Here is a 23,972-nt window from a genome sequence, read left to right as displayed (position 1 = left end):
CACCCAATTGCAAAACCAATTACATATATACATAAAATCTAAAGGGTGATTTTAAATCAAACATAGGAATTTGAAAAACACAAAATGTATGGGAAGTGTATGCAAACCCATCAAGACTATGAACTCTCGTTGGTAGGGGGGTCAATGCATACATGATACTAAGAAAACTTCGTCGAGGCTATGGACGCTCGCTAGCAATGAAGCAATGTTGTGTTAAAATGAAGATGAGATGAACTGATTGCAAATAAATCTTTTTGTTTCTACCCTCTAGTCGTATTCACAATTGTATTATAAAGTGTTTATCTTAAAATAAAATTGAACTCCATTAGTTTTACTCCTATCAAGAATGATGATTTTTAAGTTATGGGTACTAGAAGTGAGTTTCCTAAATATTTTCAATTAGGTATTAAAGGAAAAATTCATAGTTATGTACAAAAGTTCCAAAAAAAAATCATGTCCTTTTTATATTTAATTTTTGCTTTTACCTAAATCATGTATATTGATGGAGATAAATGCTTCTTGTCGCCCATTACTATGATGTGATAATAATTACCCCTATCATTTTAAATTTTTAATATATTTTCCTTTTGTGTATATCATTCATATATATATATATATAATTTAAAATATTTTCAGATTGATTTAAAATAATTTTCCTTTTGTGTATATCATTCATATATATATAATTTAAAATATTTTCGTATCAATATGAGCAAATAAATATTTGCATAACATTGACATACGTCGATATGCCGATGATTTTTCATTTCCACCCTATCAAATATTAGGCTTTATTTTTCCACTTAAAATCATAAATCACAAGCTCGAAATTGATATTCCATTCTCCGTCAAATGATTGGAATCTCATTTTCGTTTATGCTTACGATATATGAAAGACTTTATTATTCCCCGATATTGGACCGAAAATTGTTTTTCTTCTATTTTGCGAGCCTTCAATTTATCGGTAATTCGATATCTAATATCTGATATTTGTTGTGAGGTTGATAAACAAATGCATCAACAAAGCTCTGATACTTGATATGACACATAAGCTTGCTATGTCAAGACTCAATAATGAAGTGTCGTTGCACACGTGACTTAGTTGACATGTCATGTGACAAGGGTTGCCTCCTTTCCAACTTTTCTGGTGATTGTTTGGCCTATTGTGATGACACGTGGCATCCAAGCAACACTTCCACGTCACTCTCATCCACATCGTATTTATGCTACATCGTCTATTTTCTTATCGAATATCAGTGTTTCATAATATAATGCTATATTGAAATAACCTTTTAATATCTAATATCATCTTAAGTGGGATTCATTAATATTAAGCAAGTTTAATTTAAATAATAAAGTGTAATTTGAATTGGTTTTGTGAGCAAAATAATGTTTTGCAGTGTTAAGGTGATATTAGATATCGTTCAAACCATTACATTTTTTATTTTTTTTTCAAAAGGTGGAAAAACCTATCAAACTCAGTTTGTCAAACCAACAGTGAGGACAACCATCTCTGGCTGCTATCCGCGAATGTCAGTTGACACATCACTGTTATCAAGGAAAACCATGCCACCTGAAATAACCCGCTGGTGGTCCGTAAGGGAGCAGGCTTTCACTCCTGCCAGATGCCTCTAGGTCTTGGGCCGTTAACCTGTTTCCTTACGTCCGAGGAAGACGAGCTCTTAGCCAAGCAGAAACAGTTTTAGGGCATACTCCAGGCCCAAAAAACAAACAAACAAACCATTACATTGCATGAATGATCCAATATTTAAAATAATATGATATACCATATTTCGATGTTAGAATATAGGACGAGTGTAACACATGAGCTCTTTGATACCTCATTATGAGACTTGATATCATGGTTTTAGACAGCAAATTTAGCATGACATATACATTATGTACCTTCCTATCACTTCAAAGAATTCAATAAGAGTGAAGTGTAAATGCCATCAAGATCCATTCAAGTCTAGCTCCATAATGAACAATAAATGTCTCACACCGATTCCAATGAAAATCTCCTTTCTCAGTGGTATTCCCATTGTTTATGCCATTTGAGTTATACTTTAACTATTTGTGAAGAGATGTAGACGTTATATTGATTGTTTGAGTTACATAAAGCTAATATGGGGTAAGTTTCAAAGTATTTTTAATTTTAGTTTTCCCTCAAAGGGTGGGTGGTAGGATGGATAAGGATTTTGTTTAATATGGGGTAAGTTTCAAAGTATTTTTAATTTTAGTTTTTTCACAAAGGGTGGGTGGTAGGATGGATAAGGATTTTGTTTAATATTGATGGAAATGTTAAAGCTAAGTATTTATGGGGTTTAGGGAAAATATTCAATAATCAAGTTGAAACTTATGGTTTTATATAGGGTTTTTATATTGCAAAAGACAAAGGTACAGAAGACTTGGTCATTCTATGGGATTCCCTAATAGAAATCCAACATATAAAATTTGACAGGATTACAAAATACAACTCTCTCACTAAGAATTTTTAGAGAATCAAAGATATATTGGCAACTTTCCATAGTACAAATGTGTATCACCTATTACGAGCTAACAACCCTAAGGCAGATGAGCTAGCAAACTTTACGCGCACCTTGACGGAATCAATGCTAATCATCAACTAATCCAGATATAAATGTATTATCCCCTAATTAATTGCATGTCTCGATGCTCTATGGTAAGGTATTGTGGCACACGAAGTAAGGTGGACAGATTTAGTTTCGGTGTCATACTCAATGCATCATTTAATCTTCGCTCCACTACATTCAATTATGATCCATCCCTCCCTCATTTGATGTACACTAACATTTTGTTAAAATAGTATGTGTCCTCTCATGGACGCTCCGGCCATGTTGTGCTTGCTTGTTCAAGATCACACGCATAAAACTTCCCTCCCTCCTAGTTCAAGTGTAGGGAAATTCCTCTTGATCGTGCAATTATGAGAAAATCAAAGCATTTTGTAAGGGAAACAACATCCAAATTTATTGAACTTGTGTGGAAAGACAGTAAGGGTAATGATAAAATTTTTGGGGGCCTTCCCATGAAACTCCATTCTATCTCATCGACTCAGGTCCGACTCCATTTTTGGATTCTTAAGTGCTTGTCTTCAGTTACCAATTGTGGCATCTAGCAATCCATGTTGGCTGGAGCTCTTCACGGAGCTCCTCTCTTGGTACTAGTGTTTTCTCAGGTCGGTGATAGTGTGGGCTCTTCACTTCTGCCTGTGGGACCTTTTGCGTTGTAGCATTGTGGGATGTGAGCGGAATTCAGAACCTCGGAAATTTTCTCCCTTCCTCTCTAGTCAGTGGCTGCTTTGGTTCAACCAAGGTAATTTTGACCTTACTCCCATCAATTTAGTTGGTTTCCATTAAGTTGGTCAAGTTTTCCCCCCCTAGTCTGACAGACTTAGCAGAGGTTTCTTGCATGAAATTAATGTTTAGAAGGTTCACTCGAAGGCTTTGGCTCAAAATTGTTCAATTCCTGTAGCAATCTCACAAGAACTAGGTTTGTTTTGATTCAATTTTATTAATATATTCTGGAGTAATATAGTATTTTTTTGTTATTTATATGGAAAATATCTTTTTATATTTTTTATGAGGAATATATTTGTTCTTGTTTTTTAGAAATTATTCATTTGCAATAATAAGGCTCTAAGTTATTACATCAAAACTAATCATGTTACTTGCTAGAGTTGAAATTAGCTAAGAAAGATCCCAATGATTTCTCCAATCACTCGAGATAAACCCAATTAATAAAATAATATGGTGTTAATTATATATATATATCTATATATATATATATATATATATATATATATATAAGTGTAATTTTTGTAAGATTTAATTGCAATTAACATTAAATTTCATAAGAAAAAATTAAAGATAGAAACAACTTTTTTAATTCAGGCTTCAACAAATAATTTGGGCCTTGGATCTTCAGACAATACACTCTAAGCTTATTTATCCAACTTCGTTTTTTTCTTGAATCAGGTGGCAGTAACACTAAGCTACATTGAGTTAACAACAACAAAATTTTAAATTGAGTAACACACATTCCAAGTTAGCCCAAGGCCTTGTGCAGCAATTATCCCTGAATTACCCCTTTCTAACAAGAGGCAAACAACTAATCATGTTTATCAGGGATAGCAAATGTAGGAAATACATCAACTAAAACATGCAAGATAAATATACTGAATGTTAGATTTTTTGTTAATCTTCACATATCCTCTGGACCTGCATCTCCTAGAAAGCAAGGTTTTGTCTTACTGTCTATGTAAGGACAGCTGAATAGTACTTTAGGAAGGTTAACTGACCCTTGCTAGAAAAAATCAATTTAGCCTTTATCTATAGAGAAGTATTGAATACATTTAATTAAATAATAAAAAAATATATAATGAGGCAACAAAAACTGTCACAAAAAAAACAGACAGAGGAGAATGCAATAGAGAAGACAGCATGATAATCATGCAACAACTTGAATAGATCAATTGTAGTCACACTCTGTAAGTGTGGGAGAATTCCTGGATAATGTAAGGTTGACTCATGCATTTTATTTCCCAAGCACTGCAATTCTCTATCGTATATTTTACTCTCTAATATTTGTCCACTGTGAATACATCATTCTTTCTGCTAAAATTAAAATATTTCAGTGGATGGTATGTCTTTTATTTGCTGTACATTCATGCCTTAAGCAATAAATTTGATTCCAATTGCTGAGCACTCTAATGTTGCGAACACAAGTTCAATATCTCTTTTTGATCACTCGAATTTTTTCCAATATTTGATACCAAAGCTAATTGTATGTTCATAAGGAAGGCCAGAGTTTAATTTTCAGGTTGGTTACCTATTTGAAAAAGAACAAGCAATACAACAAACACCCATGCAAATTAGAAGTCTCAAAGTACACCAGAACCATGACTGTAGCTAGCTTGACTTTCTTCTTTGTCTAAAACAGATCTGGTTGTAAAATTTAACAGCATGGGATTTAATCTGGAAGCTGCAAATGGGAATTCCATTATTGAACAAGATCATTTAGTGTTCTGGAAGAAGATGAAGTCAAACATACCATATGAACTGCAAGAATCAACAAATGGGAAACTAATAATCACAGGACTCTTACTTGTAGCATTTTGAGCATTAATGATCAAATGACTCACATCAGCAGTGCCAAAACACCAAAAGAAAAATGGGGCACACGTGTGTGAAAATAACGCTGTAACTGTGAGATTTGTCTGAGGGAACTTCACCAAATAAAGAGGAGGCTCCTAATATGTAGCCAAACACAACAATCAATTGAAATTCAAGTTGTTTAACATTTATGTATATCAAGTTGTCATCCTAAGATATAGCTGAGGAAGTTTTCACAAATAAAGATGACAACATAAGATGTGGCCAACAACATCAATCACTTCAAAAAATTGTTAGAGATGCTAGCACCTGTTGAGGCACCAATTCAAAATGTACATGCAGTCATCGCCTTGCTTGCATTACTAGCCTAATCTTATGACAGTCTGGTCACTTCATTTGACATAGCCCAGATCGCCATAATAATGCAAGAGAAGACATGAAAGAAATATTCAAGGTTGATAACAAAAAACACAGTTTTCTTTCAGCAAGTAGGAACAAGAAGTTCGAGAAAAAGGTTGTTGATCTGACACGAAAATGAGATTCACTTGCAATTATATTTTTTGTTGCTAAAATAGCAAGGTATAATTCATTTATTGCAGAAAGCAATGGCACCACACCAAAGGAGCATTGGAAAATGTTTTCAGTTGAAAAGGAGGATAAAGCAAATGTGGCAACATACTTCAGGCAGTCTGAGCCTACTACTTACATCAATGCTCCACCAGTTGGCGCCCTTGCATTTTTCCGTGGTCATCCTTCCTAGCAAGCATGTGAAAATTAATGTGCACCAAATTCCTCTCACAGAATTGAATATATTTGTACTCAAAATCTCACCCCAATGAAAAGCCCAAATAAACTATGCACCTGGCAAAGTGCACAGGCAGGCACAGTGGATGCAGGAAGCTTGCAATGGCGGTGGTTTAGGATTATCTGATTTTCATGGCCTCCATGGCTAAGTGGGTAGTACACAATCAAGCACACTGGATGTAGGAGCTTGAGTTTGCAATTGTAATGGCGGTGGTTTATTGTATTTTTTTCAACTAAAAAAATTGTGTTTGGAGCAGTTTTCAGATATATATAAGTTTGCTTGAGATTGGACTGCGTTTGGAGCAATTTTCAGATATATATAATTTTCTTTGAGATTAGACCTCCCTACTTAACTATTAACCATTAAACCACGTCCTAAAAACTATTGAAGATGTCTGAATGGCTAAGTGGTTCGTTATAAATCTGGTAACTGATTACGATGCAATGGGAAAACACCTTCAGCGTCACTCGAACCTGCGCCCAAATGGAGACCTTGAATGTATCTGTTCCGCCAGACGCTAGGAGCTGCCAATGCAGATAATTTATAGCAGCACGGGGTGGGATTCGTATGCATGGGCCTTCCGGGCGGCCGCCAAAATGGTGGATGTCATTGTTCACAGAGTATAGTTTACCTTACGCCTGGGGCACAGCCTGTCGGGATTCAACACCGCGAGCAGACCTGCGAGGTGAGCGAGCACCGTGAGCAGGAGAAACGAATGCTCGAGAGGGTTGCAGAGGACTTGTTCCGGTTGTGCGAATGGAGCAAATGAATGTTTGGCGCGAGGGATCGTTTGAAATTGCGCAGGTGTTGGTTGCCAGCACAGCGGGTGCCAGCTCGGAGGTGGTGGGTCACCCGTTCCCGGAAAAAATTGCCGTCGAGCTCCCTGAGAAATGATGGATGGCATGGGCATGTGTGTATGGTGAGGCCGCTATCGGGTGCATTAAATGCCCGATAGCAAGCTGGTTAGCTCTTGCCATGGTCCTTGCCTTTTCTTTATCTTTGTTTTTTGTCTTTCAACAAGGGACAAAGAATCATTAATTTGTTTTCATTATAGCATGGTCCTTTGCCTTTTCTTGATCTTTTTTTTCTCTTTCAACACTTGTCAAAGAAGCGTTAATTTGTTTTCATTATAGCATGGTTCTTTCATTTTTTAATCTCTTTTTTTGTCTTTCAATAGTTGTCAAAGAAACATTAATTAGTGTGATATGCTAGAAGCATTAATTAGTGTTATATGCTATCGATTGCTATCGATTGCCTTACATAGTGTTATATGTTATCTATTGCCTTACGGCGTTTTCTTTGCAACATCTGGTGCAAATGCTAGTTTTTATGAGGAATATAGTTGTTCTTGTTTTTTAGAAATTATTCATTCGCAATAATAAGGCTCTAAGTTATTACATCAAAACTAATCATGTTACTTGTTAGAGTTGAAATTAGCTAAGAAAGATCCCAATGATTTCTCCAATCACTCGAGATAAACCCAATTAATAAAATAATATGGTATTAATTATATATATATATATATATATATATATATAAAGTGTAATTTTTGTAAGATTTAATTGCAATTAACATTAAATTTCATAAGAAAAAATTAAAGATTAAATTTCATAAGAAAAAATTAAAGATAGAAACAACTTTTTAAAGAATTAAATTATCCCAAGAACATCAATTCAAATAATAAGCCATACAGAGAATTGGAATGGTTATAATATAATTAATAATTAACTGTTATTTTTATGGATGATACTATTTTACTCATAGAATTCCATAGTTGAAAATTTTCTATAACAATAATTCGCACAGATCCTTATAAGAAAAATGTTTTCCCCGCTATAATAGCTTTTGTCGGCCTGTGAAAAGAAGACGTTTCATGCACGAACGTCAGCAGATTAGTTTTTGAAAAATAAGCGTTTACAAAGTCTTTGTTGTTTTTTTTAAACTGCAGCGCTAGATTTCCATTGGCTGCGTTTCTCAAATCTTCTTACACATGTTAAAGAATATAAAGGCAACGCATTTTTTTTAATCTGCAACACTAAATTCCCGCTTGCGTCTCTCGATTCCGGAGATTCTTACATGTGAAAAGCGTAGATTCCGTTGCTGAAAATTGAACGCTTCAACGCCCGACTAGAACCGTTTTTAAAACTCTTATCCTTTCTTTATTTTTTGGGAAATGAGTTTTTGTTTTATGTGTTTTTCACTAATTAATTAATCGCTGGGTTTGATAAGGGAGAGGGATAACTAGATCGCTGGGTTTGATAAGGGAGAGGGATAACTAGATCGCTCGGTTTGATAGGGGAGGGGTTGAGCAAAGATTAAATTTGAATTAATTATTAAATGAAAATTAAATTCTAGGTTATTTAGATTATTAAATTCCAAGTTATTTCACATTGAATGATAATGAACCATAATCAAGGTAGGTTTAGGGGATGGGGGCCTTGGTGCTATTAGAAACTTGTGCCACCCTTCCCTTGGCATCCAGAGTTAAATCATTGTGAGGTACACCATCCTTTTGAGAGGAATGACCATCACAAGGTGGTGAATTTGGATGGGGTAGTATTGGTAATGAAACATATCTGTAAAGGAATTAGGAAGGATGTGGGTATAGAGAGTAGAATAATTTAGAAGATATTGATATCGAGAATTAGTGGTATATGTGTTATTGGTCTACTGCATTTATTTTTTTTGGTATGATTGTAAATATTTAAAATTTTATAAGTTATTAGCACTTTTTGTACATTTAGTTAGAGAGGTTCTTATGGTATGATAGAATTTTCAGTTTTATAAGTGATAGAATTGACTTTTCACTAATTTTAGGTAAAGTGTTTATCAATTTCTTTAGGTGTGAATGGGTGATTGGTTATGTGGACCTTATATCTAGGGTATTCTTCAGCTTTAAGGTTTGTTGAAGTCTATAAGCAAATCTTGAAACTATATTGTTCATGTTAGCATTATCACTTTTTTCCTTTTTCTTGTGAAGCTTGTTATAACAATTTTATTTGGTGAAAATAGAATACTCCTTGATACCTGGTCGGAGGTGCCTTTTTCCGTGTAGTACTTTTCTCATCACTCTAGCTGCAACTCTTTTTCTTTTTTCTAGTTTCTATTTTCCTCATTCCCCTCTTTTATTGTCTATGTCAATTTTAGTTTTGTGTTGCTCCTTAAAGATGCTCCTAGGTCTATATATTTTCTCTCTAGCTTGTATCAAATTTCCTCTATCCTCACCATGGTTTCACTTTTCTATAGGTCTAAATTCACTATGCTTGGCACTCTAATGAGATATTTTCTCCCTTCTAGGATACTTTCCAAGTTGTTATATATTATCTTTAGATCTTTAGGCTTTAGTCACTATGGTTAGGCATAGTTTCCCTAAAGGTCGAAGGGGTAGAAAAAACAATCCCCTTCCCTTTAGCTTGCAAGCTCAACACTCAACAAAATGCTCTGTTGCAGTTTATGTTCACTCAACTCCACTGGAAATCAGAGCAAAGATTCATGAGACTCGGAGAGAAACAAGGTTTGAGTGTTGATTTATCATTAATATAGAGGTGGAGGTTGAAGTTGTGAGGTGGGTACCAAAGATAGGGAATACCAAAACTTGTCACACTACATATATGCAAATAATAAACATCTAATAGAAATTGAAAACTATCATAGAAAAAGTCCTAATAGTGCACTTGCATTGAAAACTATCATAGAAAAAGTCCTAATAGTGCACTTGCATTGATAAAATGCAAAGACAAACAAAGAATCTTCTTGAGAAACTCTCCATCATGAAAAAGAAAGTTGCACATCTAAACTTTTTAACGTCTAATGAAGAGGCCTACCATCTAAATATATGGTTTCTTTTTTTTTTCTTTTCTTAATATCTTTTACTAACAACATTTCAAACCTAGCTATAAACACTTATTAAATAACTTGTTAAACATTTGTTTAGTAGTAAAAAAGTAGATATGCTAAGATTGAATTTTTTTTACAAATTTGTTTTTAAGCATGGTCTAAGGCTTTATTGTTATTTTATTAATTTCATTTCCTTAAAAACACATCAATAAAAATGACTAAATTATATATATTTTTCAATCTCAACTTAATACAAATTTTACTTAATCATAAAAAAACGTTATTTACATGGTCTTAGCCTAAAAAAATTAATATAATTTATAACAAACATTATCTATATTATCTCACTAAATAAATTAATTAATAATATGAAATTGGAAAAAATATGGCTATCATATATATATATATATATATAACGTGCAACTTACAACAATAATGATACGAGGAATATCTATTAATAGGTTTAAAATTGCTTTTTAAATATGTAGAAAAAATAATGGGAAGAAACTTAAATGCTTTATTATTAAATTTAATTATATATAAATTTTAAAATTGTGTTAATTAATTAAATTTCGTAAAAAAATAATAATAATAATAATGTAAAGAAAAGTTTGAAAAAAATATAATAGAATTTAATAGTAAAAATATTTTATTAAATTATGATTTTATTATTTTAAATAATTTGTATATATATATATATATTTTTATTGGGTAAATATATAAAAATGGTATAGCTTAATTTATAGGAAAATGATATTTTTTTTGAATTTTCTTTTTAAATTAATTTTATTTAAAATTTAGTAGTATTTAAAACTTGAGTTTAAATTGTTTAATCACAGTTTTAAATAACAAAAAATCACAATCTCAGTTGAGATTGTATTGATTGATTCACTGAAAAAGACATTTTTTTTATAAGTTAGACTAAACCAATAAAAATATATAAAACAATTTAAATCTAACATAAAATTTATATTATTTATATTATATGAATTATCTTTATATAAGGAATATTGAAAAAATATATAAAACAATTTAAATATAATATAATTATTGTATTATTTCTTTGTATTAGATTTAAAGTAATATAGTGTTTTTTTGTTATTCACATGGAAAGTAGATATATTGTTAGCTAAGAATGAGATGATTTGGTCATAAAGGTTCATGGAGGAATTGGGAAAGGCACTAGAGAATATTAAGTTGTATAGTGGTAGTGAAAGTGCCACTTATGTTGTAAAAACTTAGCTTTTCAATATAAAACTTAGCTTTTCAATATAAGACTAAGCATGTATATCTCAGGTACCATTTCATGTGATTGAATTTGGAAGAGGGAAAGTTGAAGTTGGAAAGATATATAAAAGTAAAAATCCTTTAAACATGTTAATTAAGGAAATAACCAAGGACAAACTAGGTTTCTACTCAGTTTCAATTCGTCTTCAATCATGATGATGAAAATGAGAAACTAGCCAAGTCTAAAGTTGAAGGATAATCCAACAAGTGCAATAGCAATGGATTTGTTACAATCAGTCTCCATATGGGAGATTGTTGGTTGTGGAGCCCGATAATCTTCATGATTTCAAGGTGTTACTTTTAGTGTGTTTATATCTCTTCACTAAGCCTATATTCTCTCAATACTTCCCTCTGTTAATGATTTTTATACAAAGATTCAACAAGATTCCTCAACAATTTCATATAACGCTTTAGCGCATGTTGATATTCCCTAACCAAAGAAGTACTTCACAACTCCACATGAGTTGCTACATATAAAAAGGATTTTCCCCTTACCTTATGCTTAAAGTCACAATCTTAGAATCCATGTGCAACTATGGATTCCTTTCACAAGTTTCTTTGGTTCACAAACACAACACTCTGCAAGTTGCATACCACACAATATCTACTCATATAAATTCCACTTCTTTGCTCCCTCTCCCACATGAACACTGCCATTTTCTTTTCTAACTCCATGCACTTTGCCAGTATGAGAATTTAAGCCCTTTACTTGGGCTATGTGGTCAATCTAAATTCCTAGAATGTGCATGTAGCCCATACCTCTAGAGAAATTTAGTATGACTCTCATTCCTTCTCATCACTGCTAGTAGTTGGGTAATTCAATCTCAAGTAAAAAATCAGAACATTTAATTCAAGTAAGATAGGGAACATCCCAAAATCCCCATTACAACTTCCTCTCTCAGACATCAAGATCTGTGTTAGCTACTATCTTCTTCAACTATAGCAATATATTAAATAAAGATTAATATTTACAATAATTGAAATCCGGAAAAATATCCATGTTAATCATGTGGGAATTATTAGTCTTTATTACATATTAGAACATTTTGAAATTAAAAAGGGATTTTACACACTGTGTGTGTTGGGCGGGTGTTCACTTTACATAATATCAAAAATTCCTATTGTTCACTTTACATAATATCAAAAATTCCTATGGTTCATTCTTCTTTGAAGCAATACAACCCCTAGTGTTGTAATATTGTCTTTGATATCATTTTTTGATGTTCACCATTTATAATAGGCTAAAATTAAAAATAAACTCTTATAAATTTGTTTTATTTTATTTACTATGAAACAATTCATTGAAAAAAGTCTAAAATTTTGAAGATTTATTCGTCTTGGGCTTTCACAAAAGAATTTAGTTACACTTATTTATATTTCTAATCTAAATTGTTGTGTCAAGTCTAGGTTGAGCACAAAAGGTATTACACATCACCCTCATAATTGGTTGTAATGATGCTCTCCCCTACAAAAATAATAGAATAATATTTACATTAAAAATTTAAAAGAAATGAACCATTAATCAAATACTTCAATTCCCACCCTAATTTTACATCAACTTTATATAGAGATAAAATAATTGAAACTAAAAAAAAAAATTTAATTTTTAGTATGAGGAAGATATGTAATTTCTTCACTAATATATGGAGTTGACAGAACATGATGTGTAATTCATTTTATGTTCAGTTTACATATAACATTTAAAACAAAAAAATATTTTAGTGTCACTCATAAGTAAAATATGTCAATGTCCATATTAAAGAAAAATGAAGTTGATAATATGCATAATTTAGATTAAAAAAATTCTTATATTTTCACTTTTGTGTACTTTATTTCATTCTTAAGATAAAATTGATATATAATATGCATGTTGAGTAAAATATTTTAATATCAAACATACATCTATATATAAAGAAAGAGTGAGAACATTCTTATTCCATTAATAAATTTCTTTCTAATTCAAGATATAAGGGAGATTTGTAATTCTTTCCATGTTTAATTTGAATTTGATATATAATATTTAGAAAAATAATAATAATAAAAATAATTAATTTTATGTATACATGAAAAAAATTAATAACAAAAATATTCAATCTCACTCAATATATAGAGAGATTATATCCTATGGATATATGTTTTGTAGTTCAGAGTATGCTGAGCATGTATTAACATTTTAATGTAACGAATGCGAAACATAAAATATATATGAATGTCAGCTAAATATATATATCATATAAAACTAGTAAAAATGAAAAGTTTCTTATAATTAAAACATTTGATTAATGTTACTCAAAACCAGCATAGATTTATCTGATTCTAGATCTATCCATAATTGGAAGGAATCAAATCTCTCAAGAGCCAATATTTATCTCAAATTTTGGGCTCAAAAAAAATTTATATCTTAAGAAATTTGATCATCTCAACCTTTTACCTTTTGAAATTAAATGAATTTATACTAGTTATAATTCAATGTACTATATAAATATATAAATATATATATATATATATATATATAGTGTGTGTCTGTGTGTGAGGTTTTTTGGAAACTTTTCAGGTGGGTTTTTGGGTCTAATTTCTCTAAAATCAGGCAGGAGTTTATTGAAATCACAAGCTCTGATGAGTAACCCTTGCACAATCAAAGTGCCTTAAAAAAATTTCAGGGTACTGAATCCATATATACAATCAAAAAACCAGTTTAAATCACACAAATCAAAATTTCACCTCAAATTTTTCCCCAGATTCCAACACCAAAAAATCCAAAATTCACACTAAAAATAACTCCAAAAACATTATATATGCGACAGATCAATTACAATCAGAGAGAATAGTACACATAAAACATCACATTATAGTTGATGGACTCACGCCAAATACCATCGGATAAGACGGCGAGATCCACTCTTACAAGGGCGAAGATCGATCCAAAAATCAACCAAACACAAACACTCCAGTTGAATAATGGACGGATTTCTGATTCGGACTCCACACACCACAAAACACGTTTAAAGCTAGACATAACCATAACACCGACCTTGAAATTTTGGAGAGACTAACACTCCGCACTACAATTATTAGAAAAGTGGGTGGTCTTACCTTGGACTCAGGCAGTGTCTAACCCCGACCTTACACATCACACTAACTAATACTGATCGTCTTCTAAGCATCTTTATAAGGGCATTAAGGAATGCTTGCTATCTTCCTTGAAATACCTTTCCATATCCTCATACGCATCTAGGATGCTTTCCAGACCGTGCTTTCCAGCTTGGATTCTTAATGGTACTTCATCTGAATGAATTATTTTCCAAAACGTTCCTTGGGATCCCTGCCCCCATGATACACATTCTGGCCATCCTTTACTTATACCTTCCCAGATCTTTTCAGATTTTAAGAAACCAACATACTTCATCAGTGACCACAGGTGCATGCAAAGCATTGCTTTTGCTTCTCCACTAAGTTCATAAGTTTCTCCTTCTTCGGCCCACTTTTCATTCAAGATTCTTTTCCCTTGAAGAACTTCTAACTGTAACTTGTCATCGGCAGAGAAGGACTTCATTTCTCCGTATCTTCTCAATATTCCACATTTTTGTCTAGGTTCTGGTGCTTCTACCAAAGCGACAAGGCTTGCTTTGGGTGGAATCGTCATTGTTTTGTTTCTCATTTTAACGATTCTTTTCACTCTGATTTGGAGTTCTTTGTCTCTTGTAAAGACACTCCCTATATGTTGGAGGAACGTCCCCAAGGCTTCAGGAGAACGTTTCCAGTAGAACAGATACTGAGATGACGCAGAATCTAACGGAAAGTATTCTGGATTCATAATGAAGTCCATCATATGTTTTATTATAATATCACTTCCTCTCTGCAAGCACTGCTTATATTCTCCAGATATTATAGCAGGATTGTTCTCTACTCTCTTCATAGCATGCTGGCATTCGGCATATAAACCTTTGATGAGGTGTCTGCTCCAATAGTCTGTAGGCGTTGGAAGTGATACATCTGCTGCCGCAGAGTTTGCCACTCCTACAGTAGGAGCTAATGTTTTCCTTCTGATCTTAATTTCTTTGTCCCCTGTGAAGACAGTCTCTATCTGTTGGAGAAACTTTGTTATGAAATAAGGGGCATCTTTCGAATTTAACGTATACGCGCCTGAGCCACATTGTGGCTTAAAATAAGTTTTATTTATGATCAACTCTATTATTTTTTCTATTATAGATTCTCTTCCTCGTTGCAAGCAATGCCTGTATCTTTCATCTAATACAGGAGTGTCTTCAGATATGAACTTCATAGCACACTGGCAATCATCATATATACCTTTGATGAATGTATCATCCCAATCGCATGTAGCTCTTGGAAGCACCGGTATCTCTGTCCCCATCCAAAAACACTATCTCGAGACAAAATTTTGATCCTGAAGACCAGAAATATAACCGCTAAAAAGATTTCAAAAATCCGATGAAATTTTCCTATAAAAGAAAGGGTATATTATTTCTGCAACTGTCTGGGTTTTATGAGACGATAATATTGCATTACCTGGTTAAAAAAACCCTTACCCAGGATTTATCAAGGTTAGAATGGGGCATGGACTTTCTGCTAGATACAAATACTAGTCAAATTTTTTACCCCGGAGTGTTACCTGGAATCTCTTTTCAATATCATCAAACCATGTTTACCACCAACCCCAAAACGTCATATACTCGTCCACATGCTTTTAAATATCATGACAGCATTTGGACAGAAATCCACAGAATATATGAGTACTGTATTGACCTCATAAATACCTGTTACATCGCCATCTCCAGAGAGCGCAGCAAGATCGACACTTCGGAAAGCGAAGATCACGATCAACACATCGCAGAAGGTTGAACTAGCTACTCCCATTTCATCGTCGGTCGCTATATATAAGTCTGGGACGGATTTCAAATCCAGATTAACGCTCAACATAAATTTAGATAATATATCAAGTTGACACGTGTACGGCTAATGTTTAGGGCAAGGACGATTAGGTAGCGTCAAAGGCATTCTGGACTACACCTTCGTGCGTTCATGGTGATAAACTTCAAACGAATCCGATTTTTTAATGGTAAATGGTTAAAAGAAAGAGTGGGATTCAAGTATTCTTTTAAAATTTATTACAAATGGAACATTTGGATGGAAAAGTGAAATGAAACCATACATTTTTTATTTATTTAAAAAAATAAATTTACAAAAGAAGAACCAGTAAGGCTCTGGGATATGCTATCTATGCAGGAATAATTACGAGGACAATGAATACTTATTTTTACATTGCTATAGATCTGTTAACATTTGGAAACATTTCACTGGCAAAACACAGATTCCATTCACTCAGTTTAATACAATTGAGGAGTGCTTAAAATGGTGGAGCACTCAGAATAAAAGCAGGAGATTGCTAGCTTTGGTTATTTTCTGGGAAATTTGGAAAGATCATCTGATTTTTGGTTTCAGTAGATGGGGGAAAACTTAATCTATGAATCCATAGAACAGTGGGTGGTATTAGAACATAATGAAAACACTAAAAAAAAAACAGAAAACGGAAGAGTTCATCACCAACTATCCGGTGGGGTTTTTTGATGGGGCAGCTCAAGGAGGAAGATGTGGGAGCAGCTTTTGCTTAAAACTATCAGAAGAGCAAGAATTCCGGATACACTGGTATGTGGGAGAAGGAACAAGTATGAAGGCAGAAGCTGTTGCTCTATGGGGTTTATTATGGTTTATTAAGTTTTTGGATATCCCTCAAGTACAATTTTTGGGGATTCCAAATGTATGATAGATCATGTTAACGGGAAGAACAATATCCAGCAAACTTCCCTACAAGGTTGGCTGAGACGTATAAAAATCATATGGAGTTCCTTCCAGAATCGTCCATTGAGCACATTAGCAGGGCACATAACAAAACCACAGATGAATTATCGAAAAAAGGATTACAAGCCACAGAAGAAGGTATGTATATCATGATGAAAACGGGACCAGATGAGATAGAAGTAGAAAATCTAAAGGTGCCGAGATAGATCACTGAAGAGCGCACAAAAAGGCAGAACTTCAATGCAGATAAGTCCATATAAAATTCCTGTTTCTTTTTGTTTAAAGTTTTGTACAAATTTTGCATCTGATTTTGTATAGAAATCATATGAGGAAAGACTACATTAAGATTGTGATTTACAAAAAATGCAAATGATCTGAACCACATCTTAGTCTCTGTGTAATTTGCAAATGTGGCTGAGAGTATATAGTATCATTAATGTTGTAATTTTTAGATAACAGTTCAGATGGATGTAAGTGGAGAAGTTTCTCCCCAATGTAGTCATGTTGTGGATATCTCAAGGTTTATGAGGACAATATGTCTATCATAAATATGTATTGTTTTAACCATAATATAAAACAAACGGTTTTTTCTTGATAAATAAATATATAGATATATATAAATTTTTCAAGAAATATATTTATAGAAAAATTGAATTTATTTGTTTTCAATTTATTTTAAAAAAAAATGTTTATTCAGAGTGATTTGATTATTCTTTGAAATTAACTACTTACTATTCGTGAGGAAATTAACTACTTACTATGACTATATTCGTGAGTATTAGTTTCCATTGACCGAATTTCTTATTATTTTTAAGTAGTCTATACAACGCTCATCTAATCTACCATTCATAATCATGAAAAAATTTGGTAAATCAAAATTAATATTTATAGATATGGTAATAAATTATAATTGATATTTAATTTGTGAAAATCTAATTAATATATATACTTACTTGTGACACGTATAGTATTATTTATTTAGTTTTGTTTTCAATTGTATATTAGTTTCTTTTTTATTAAAAAAAAAATTGTCCCTTATCCATAGTTTAATATAGTTTTAACAATGAACAAGTCTAATATGTATAGTTGTGCTTTTATGCCTGCCTCTTATGCAAAAAGTAAAAAATAATTAATAAGTTTTTGATAGAAGAAGTTATCTATATTAGTTTCTCTACCCATAAAAGTACAGTTGTATGTATATCCAAATATTTGAGGGTGCACACATATATACTTAACATATTAATATTTAAAATACTTTTTAAAATTTCATCAACTCCTAATCAATAGAGAAATGAATGAATTTTATTAAAATTATAGAAATATAGAAAGTTTATAGTTATTAATATTTTACAATATGAGATTTTTAATATATTTTGAAATTCCTAGTAAATATATAGTAAAAATAAACGTAACTAGGAATTATTTTAAGATTAAAAAATTAAATGTGAAAAGAAATGTAATTAGGAATTATTTTAAAATTAGAAAATTTAAAATGAGAAGACTATAAATTGAAATACAAAAAACCAAAAAAATAAATCAAATTGTTTTTTTTATTTGAAATTTCTGATCTTATTAAATATATATATACATATATATATGAGAGTTATCTATATGGCATTATATTGTGCAAAATTATAACACTGGGTGAGTAAAATTATTTTAATTTTTTTTTAATATAATTTTTATATCTTATAATCCAATTTAAAACCACATAAAAATAACTATCAACTAATAAAAACAAATTATATTCTAAAAAATTAAAAATTATTTTATTATTTTAAAATATTCAATTTAATATTTATTTTTTTCAAAACTTTAATTAATAAACTAATTGAAAATCATTTTTTTTTGGGGTAAATATGAAAAAACAAAAACTAATCACTTTATTAAGCTTTATTTCTAAAAACTTTTCACCTTATTTTCGCTTCATCTCTAAAAACTCTTCACCTTATTTGCACTCTAAGTGTATGGCTCCGATAAGTTAACCTCATCCAAGTGGGAACGGATGTGAACATTCCTTACTATAGTTGCAATTGCATAATTTGGTTGGAATATGCTAAAAAGATAGACATAAAATAACATTTAAACGTTGTAAAGTATTTAGGTAAATTTTGGCATCTTGATGGCATAAGGTAAATAATAAAAGTGAAAAATAACATTTAAATCTTGTAAAGCATGAGGTGTTTTGTTGAGCAAGTAATGTTTTTAAAATGATAAATTTTTTTATTTTTTTTTTATTTGTTAGAATAGAAATTTAATGGTATTATATAATAAGATTGGTTTAGTTTTAAAAAATTAGTATTTTTTTATTATTTTAAATAAATTTAATTTTCAAAAAATAAAATATTATATTTTTAAAATTAAAATATAAAATATAATGTTTATGGATTTGGAGTATGTTTTATTATTGTTTTTGTTTGTTTAAGAATTCATATATTTGGAATGTAGGGAAATAAATTAATTGTTGAAGACTCAGAGACATCTATCAACACTGAAAGTCTGTTTTTTACAAAAGTAAGTAATTCCAAATAGGGTGATTTTCCTTATGTTGGGCATGGAATCCCCGCACAACATGTTTTTGGGCTCAAAGCCCAAGTTTTGGTCAAATATGTTGTAAGACTCCGCAAATTGCGGGCGTGGAGTGCAAAATATACATTGAGTCATAGGGTTGTTCGCCCTAAGTTTTGTAAAGTAATGTAATGTCATGTCGGCCTACCCATGGTCCACGGACCATGGGATTGTATAAATAGAGCGAGGCTCTAAGTTGTAAAGAAAAGAAGAGATAGATAAGAACGAATGGATGCAATGATCTAGTAGTGGATAGAGAAGAAGTCTAAGTGTCTTGGGTCATAGTAGTAGGAAGAGGCTCTGCAGCTAAGTGCGGAGAGGCCTAGTAGAGTCTGCAGCTGAGTGCGTGGACCCCTGCAGCTAAGTGCGCATAGGCCTAGTAGAGTCCGCAGCTGAATGCACGGATCCCTGCAGCGGAGTGCACAGGGAAAAGTTGAGTCTGTAACCCAAGAAAAAGAATAATAAAGAGAAGCTTGATTCCAAATACTTTGTATCTGCTTTTGTATTACTTTCTATGCATTTATATTGTTTTGTTTATCGCGCACACTTATATGAATACTGAACATTGTTAAGTATAATTGAGCTCATATTGATAAGTTGAGTAATTGGATAATATCGAGTTAATAGTGAGGAACTTGGGTAATAACACGGATCACGCCTCGAGCAAGGCTGCACGAAGGCAGCATCGCAGGCTGCAAGGGAGTGACAGGTGTGCGTAGCGATGTGCGCGCAGGGTCAAACCATGGACCACCGAAAAACCATCAGACATCTCTAGGGTGCGGAAACCTGGTTCTAGCACCTCCCATACTACTTCGGGTGAGACCTTAGTCTGCGTTCCTCGGACCGTTGCTGAAAGGGCCAGTGATACCGGGATTTGTTTGGCTAAATCATCTCTGAACCTAGGTCAGGCCCATACATGCCAACAAATGGTTCTGTTGTCGGGACCGGGATCTGCATAAGGGATATCCGATGTCATATCACTGGAATCCAACAAAGAAAGAAATTGAAGGGTGGTTGCATAAGAAGATTCACGAGTTCACGGCGTAGGAAAACAGGAATCCGCGAGTATCTAAGGAACAGTGGTTGGAGCGCTACTTATATACGGAAATCCATGAAATTTTATTTGCATCCTTTCCTTCTGAGCTGTATGAGTGGATCGCGAAACTAACAGATAGTCAGGGAAGGTGTAGGCTCGACAAACCAATCGTGTGGACTCTGGAATTAGTGCGTAGACTAGAAGCGTCAGGAGATAAGATCGCATAAGCTATGGACCATTGGCTCGATCGAATTATAGGGGGATAATTTATTACTGAGTTCGCAGTAGATACGACCATCAGCTATAGTGAGGCGGAGTGATGCTTCCTCAAAGGACCGTGAGGTAAGTATATTAAATCTGTGAACACTTGGATTAGGATGTTTTTGTGTGAAAAGTGGGTTATGCAAATAAATTAATGTTTGGGACTACGTGAAGTGGGAAGATCTACAGAAGCAGGCGTAGTGAAGAATTAAAAACCAGTCCCTTAATTTTACCCTTGTGGGAAAGCGAGGAAAAGCTCGCGAAAGTTTCTCCAAGAAGCGTGGTCAGTCTGATAAGGCAACGAATTCCGCTCTTACCACCTCCACCTACACTGTTGTAGAAATTTTGAATAATAAACACTTATTCACAGAGATTATCCCGATTATACACTATTGTGGAATACATGCACAATACATAATCTCCTCTATGTTGATCATCAATTTAGCAACATCAAAAACAATGAAACATCAATCGCATGCACACATTAACACAGTATGTAACCCGGGGAAAGCTTACAGCTAAAAACCCCACACTATCTGTATATTAATGATTGAGAACATGTAATAATACATTGTACAATACTCCTCACAAGTACTCAGTACTATCTCCACCTGTTACACACAAAACTAGCTCAGATCCGAACAAGTCACAGGTTCAAATCTCCTTCGCTGCTTTTCCTACCTCTATTGCACAATACCGAGTGAAAATCACGTGAGCACAGGCTATTTCACTGGGCATATACTGCGCAATCCTCATGGGCATGCTCAATCCATTGATTGTGCAAGATCTCATGCACAACTATAGTCACAACTGATAGCAATCTCAACCTTTAACACCTGTCTCCACTGAACTGTACATGCACTGAGTTAACTGATGTATCCTTCAGTTGCTTTATGAGTTAATAATTAGTGAATTAATTTAATCAATTAATTCATATCACTCATCACTAGTCTATTTGCAGTTAGACTAATTACAACTAGTTTAACCAAGTCAAACTGAACACAACTCCATTAACTCCACAGAACTCACATGCATGAGTTCTAACTGAAGTCCTCCATGCAATAGCTCAACTAACCCACAAGAAAAGCGTATCTCCTTCTAACAGCTGCATGTGCCACATCTGTAGCTCAAACTTAAGTGCTCCAAGAGGATAAGATAATGTTTATAGTCTAAATATTATTATGAGACAATAATATTTGACTTTTCTATTTTTAGCCTGGCAGTCTAAAAATAGACTCTGATCACTCCGTTGTGAACCAGAAATAGAAGTCCATCTATTTTTCCCAACATGTCCAATCATCTATAAACAACATCCTGCAACTCATAGACCATGATCCATATGTCTAAAAATAGACTTTGCGCCAAAAATACCCTACGGGCCCACTTAGTGAAGGCGACTTCTTTCCACTAAGATCCATCATTTTGTTGCATTCTCAACACTCCCTCTCAACAAGATATGGATTATCAGCAACCCCTATCCTGCCTTGGTGGTATTCGAATTTGCTCCTGGTGAGCGCCTTCGTCAAGATATCAGCATCCTGATCCTTCGTTGGAATGTATGAAAGTAACATGATTCTCCGCTGCACACAATCTCTGATATGATGGTACCTGATGTCAATGTGCTTAGATCTATCATGAAATACAGGATTAGCCGAGAGTTTAATGCAACTCTGGTTATCACAGTAAATCACAGTAGGCTCCAAGTGAGAACCGAACAAACCGACCAGGATCTTCCTCATCCATATAGCCTCGCATGCAGCCAAACTTGCTGCCATATACTCGGCCTCTGCTGAACTGAGTGCCACGGATCTCTGCTTCCTGTTGTACCAAGAAACTGTTGTCGACCCGATACTGAAGACCCCTCCTAATGTGCTCTTTCTGTCCGTTGGGCTCCCTGCCCAATCTGCATCCATGAAGCCACATAGCTTCACCTCATCCTCCTGTCTGTACCACAATCCATATCCCGATGTGCCTCTCAAATAATGCAATACATGCTTTCCTGCCTTCCAGAAGAGCTTGGTTGGCTTAACCATAGCTTGTGAAAGCTGGTTAACAGCATAGCATATATCGGGTCGTGTATTGACCAGATACATAAGCGACCCCACCAACTGTTGATAAACAGTGGCATCCACTTCTTCTGTTAAAGTAGCATCCTCCTTCCTCCAACCTCCAGGAAGAGGAGTATCAACAGGCTTGCAGCCATGCATGTTGAACTTCTCCAGTATCTCCCAATCATACTTACCCTAAGAAACAAATAGTCCATCACTGCGCTGCCAAATTTCCAATCCCAGGAAATAATGAAGGAAGCCCAAGTCCTTCATCTCAAACTCCTTAGCAAGATCATCCTTGCATGAAAGTATCAACAGCTCATCACCCGTTAGAATCAAATCATCTACATAAAGTACAATGATAAGCAACTTACCCTCCACCACAATCTGGTATAGGTTAGGATCCGCCTCACTCTTGGAGAATCCAAGTCCGGTGAAATAGTTGTCTATCTGTGTCTACCAAGCACGTGGTGCTTGTTTCAACCCATACAGCGCTCTCTTGAGCCTGCACACATGCGACTCGCTGCTGAAGATCTCAAAACCTTCGGGCTGTTCCATGTACACCTCCTCCTCAATGACTTCGTTGAGGAACGCAGTCTTCACATCCATCTGATGAATGTGCCATCCCATCTGTGCTGAGAGAGCAAGAATCGTCTGTATGGAAGAATACCTTGCAACAGGTGCAAAGGTCTCCTCATAATCGATCCCCTCTATCTGTGAAAAGCCTCGGGCAACAAATCTTGCCTTGTACTTCTCCACACTCCCGTCAGCTGCTTGCTTAACTTTGTAGATCCATCTCGAACCGACCACTGATTTCCCTTCTAGTCTAGGAACAATCTCCCATGCACTGTTTCTGACAATCGAATCATACTCTTCCACCATGGCGTCTACCCATGCGGGATCCTCCACAGCTTCCTCGAAAGAGGATGGCTCAGTCACAACACATTTGCTCACAAGAGCCATGTATCCAGTGTACCAATCAGGTGACTGTCTCTGCCTGCGTTGGGCTATAGGTGGTCCTACAACTTTCTCTGCATCTTGAGCCAATCGCTCAGCTTCTGTCAAGCGCTTTCGCCCTCTAATGGTTGGCGCTGCATGAGTGGTCTCTTCCACTCCATGAACCTCGTCCTGTGGCTGATCCACGTCCTGAAGCTCATCCTTAGGAATCAATAGCTCCCCAT

The sequence above is a fragment of the Pinus tabuliformis genome, chromosome 2_1, assembly GCF_031772625.1.
Source record: "Pinus tabuliformis cultivar Carrire ecotype Pingquan chromosome 2_1, CPIR1, whole genome shotgun sequence".
In the NCBI taxonomy this organism is placed as follows: Eukaryota; Viridiplantae; Streptophyta; class Pinopsida; order Pinales; family Pinaceae; genus Pinus; species Pinus tabuliformis.
Note: the sequence above shows the minus strand (reverse complement) of the source record.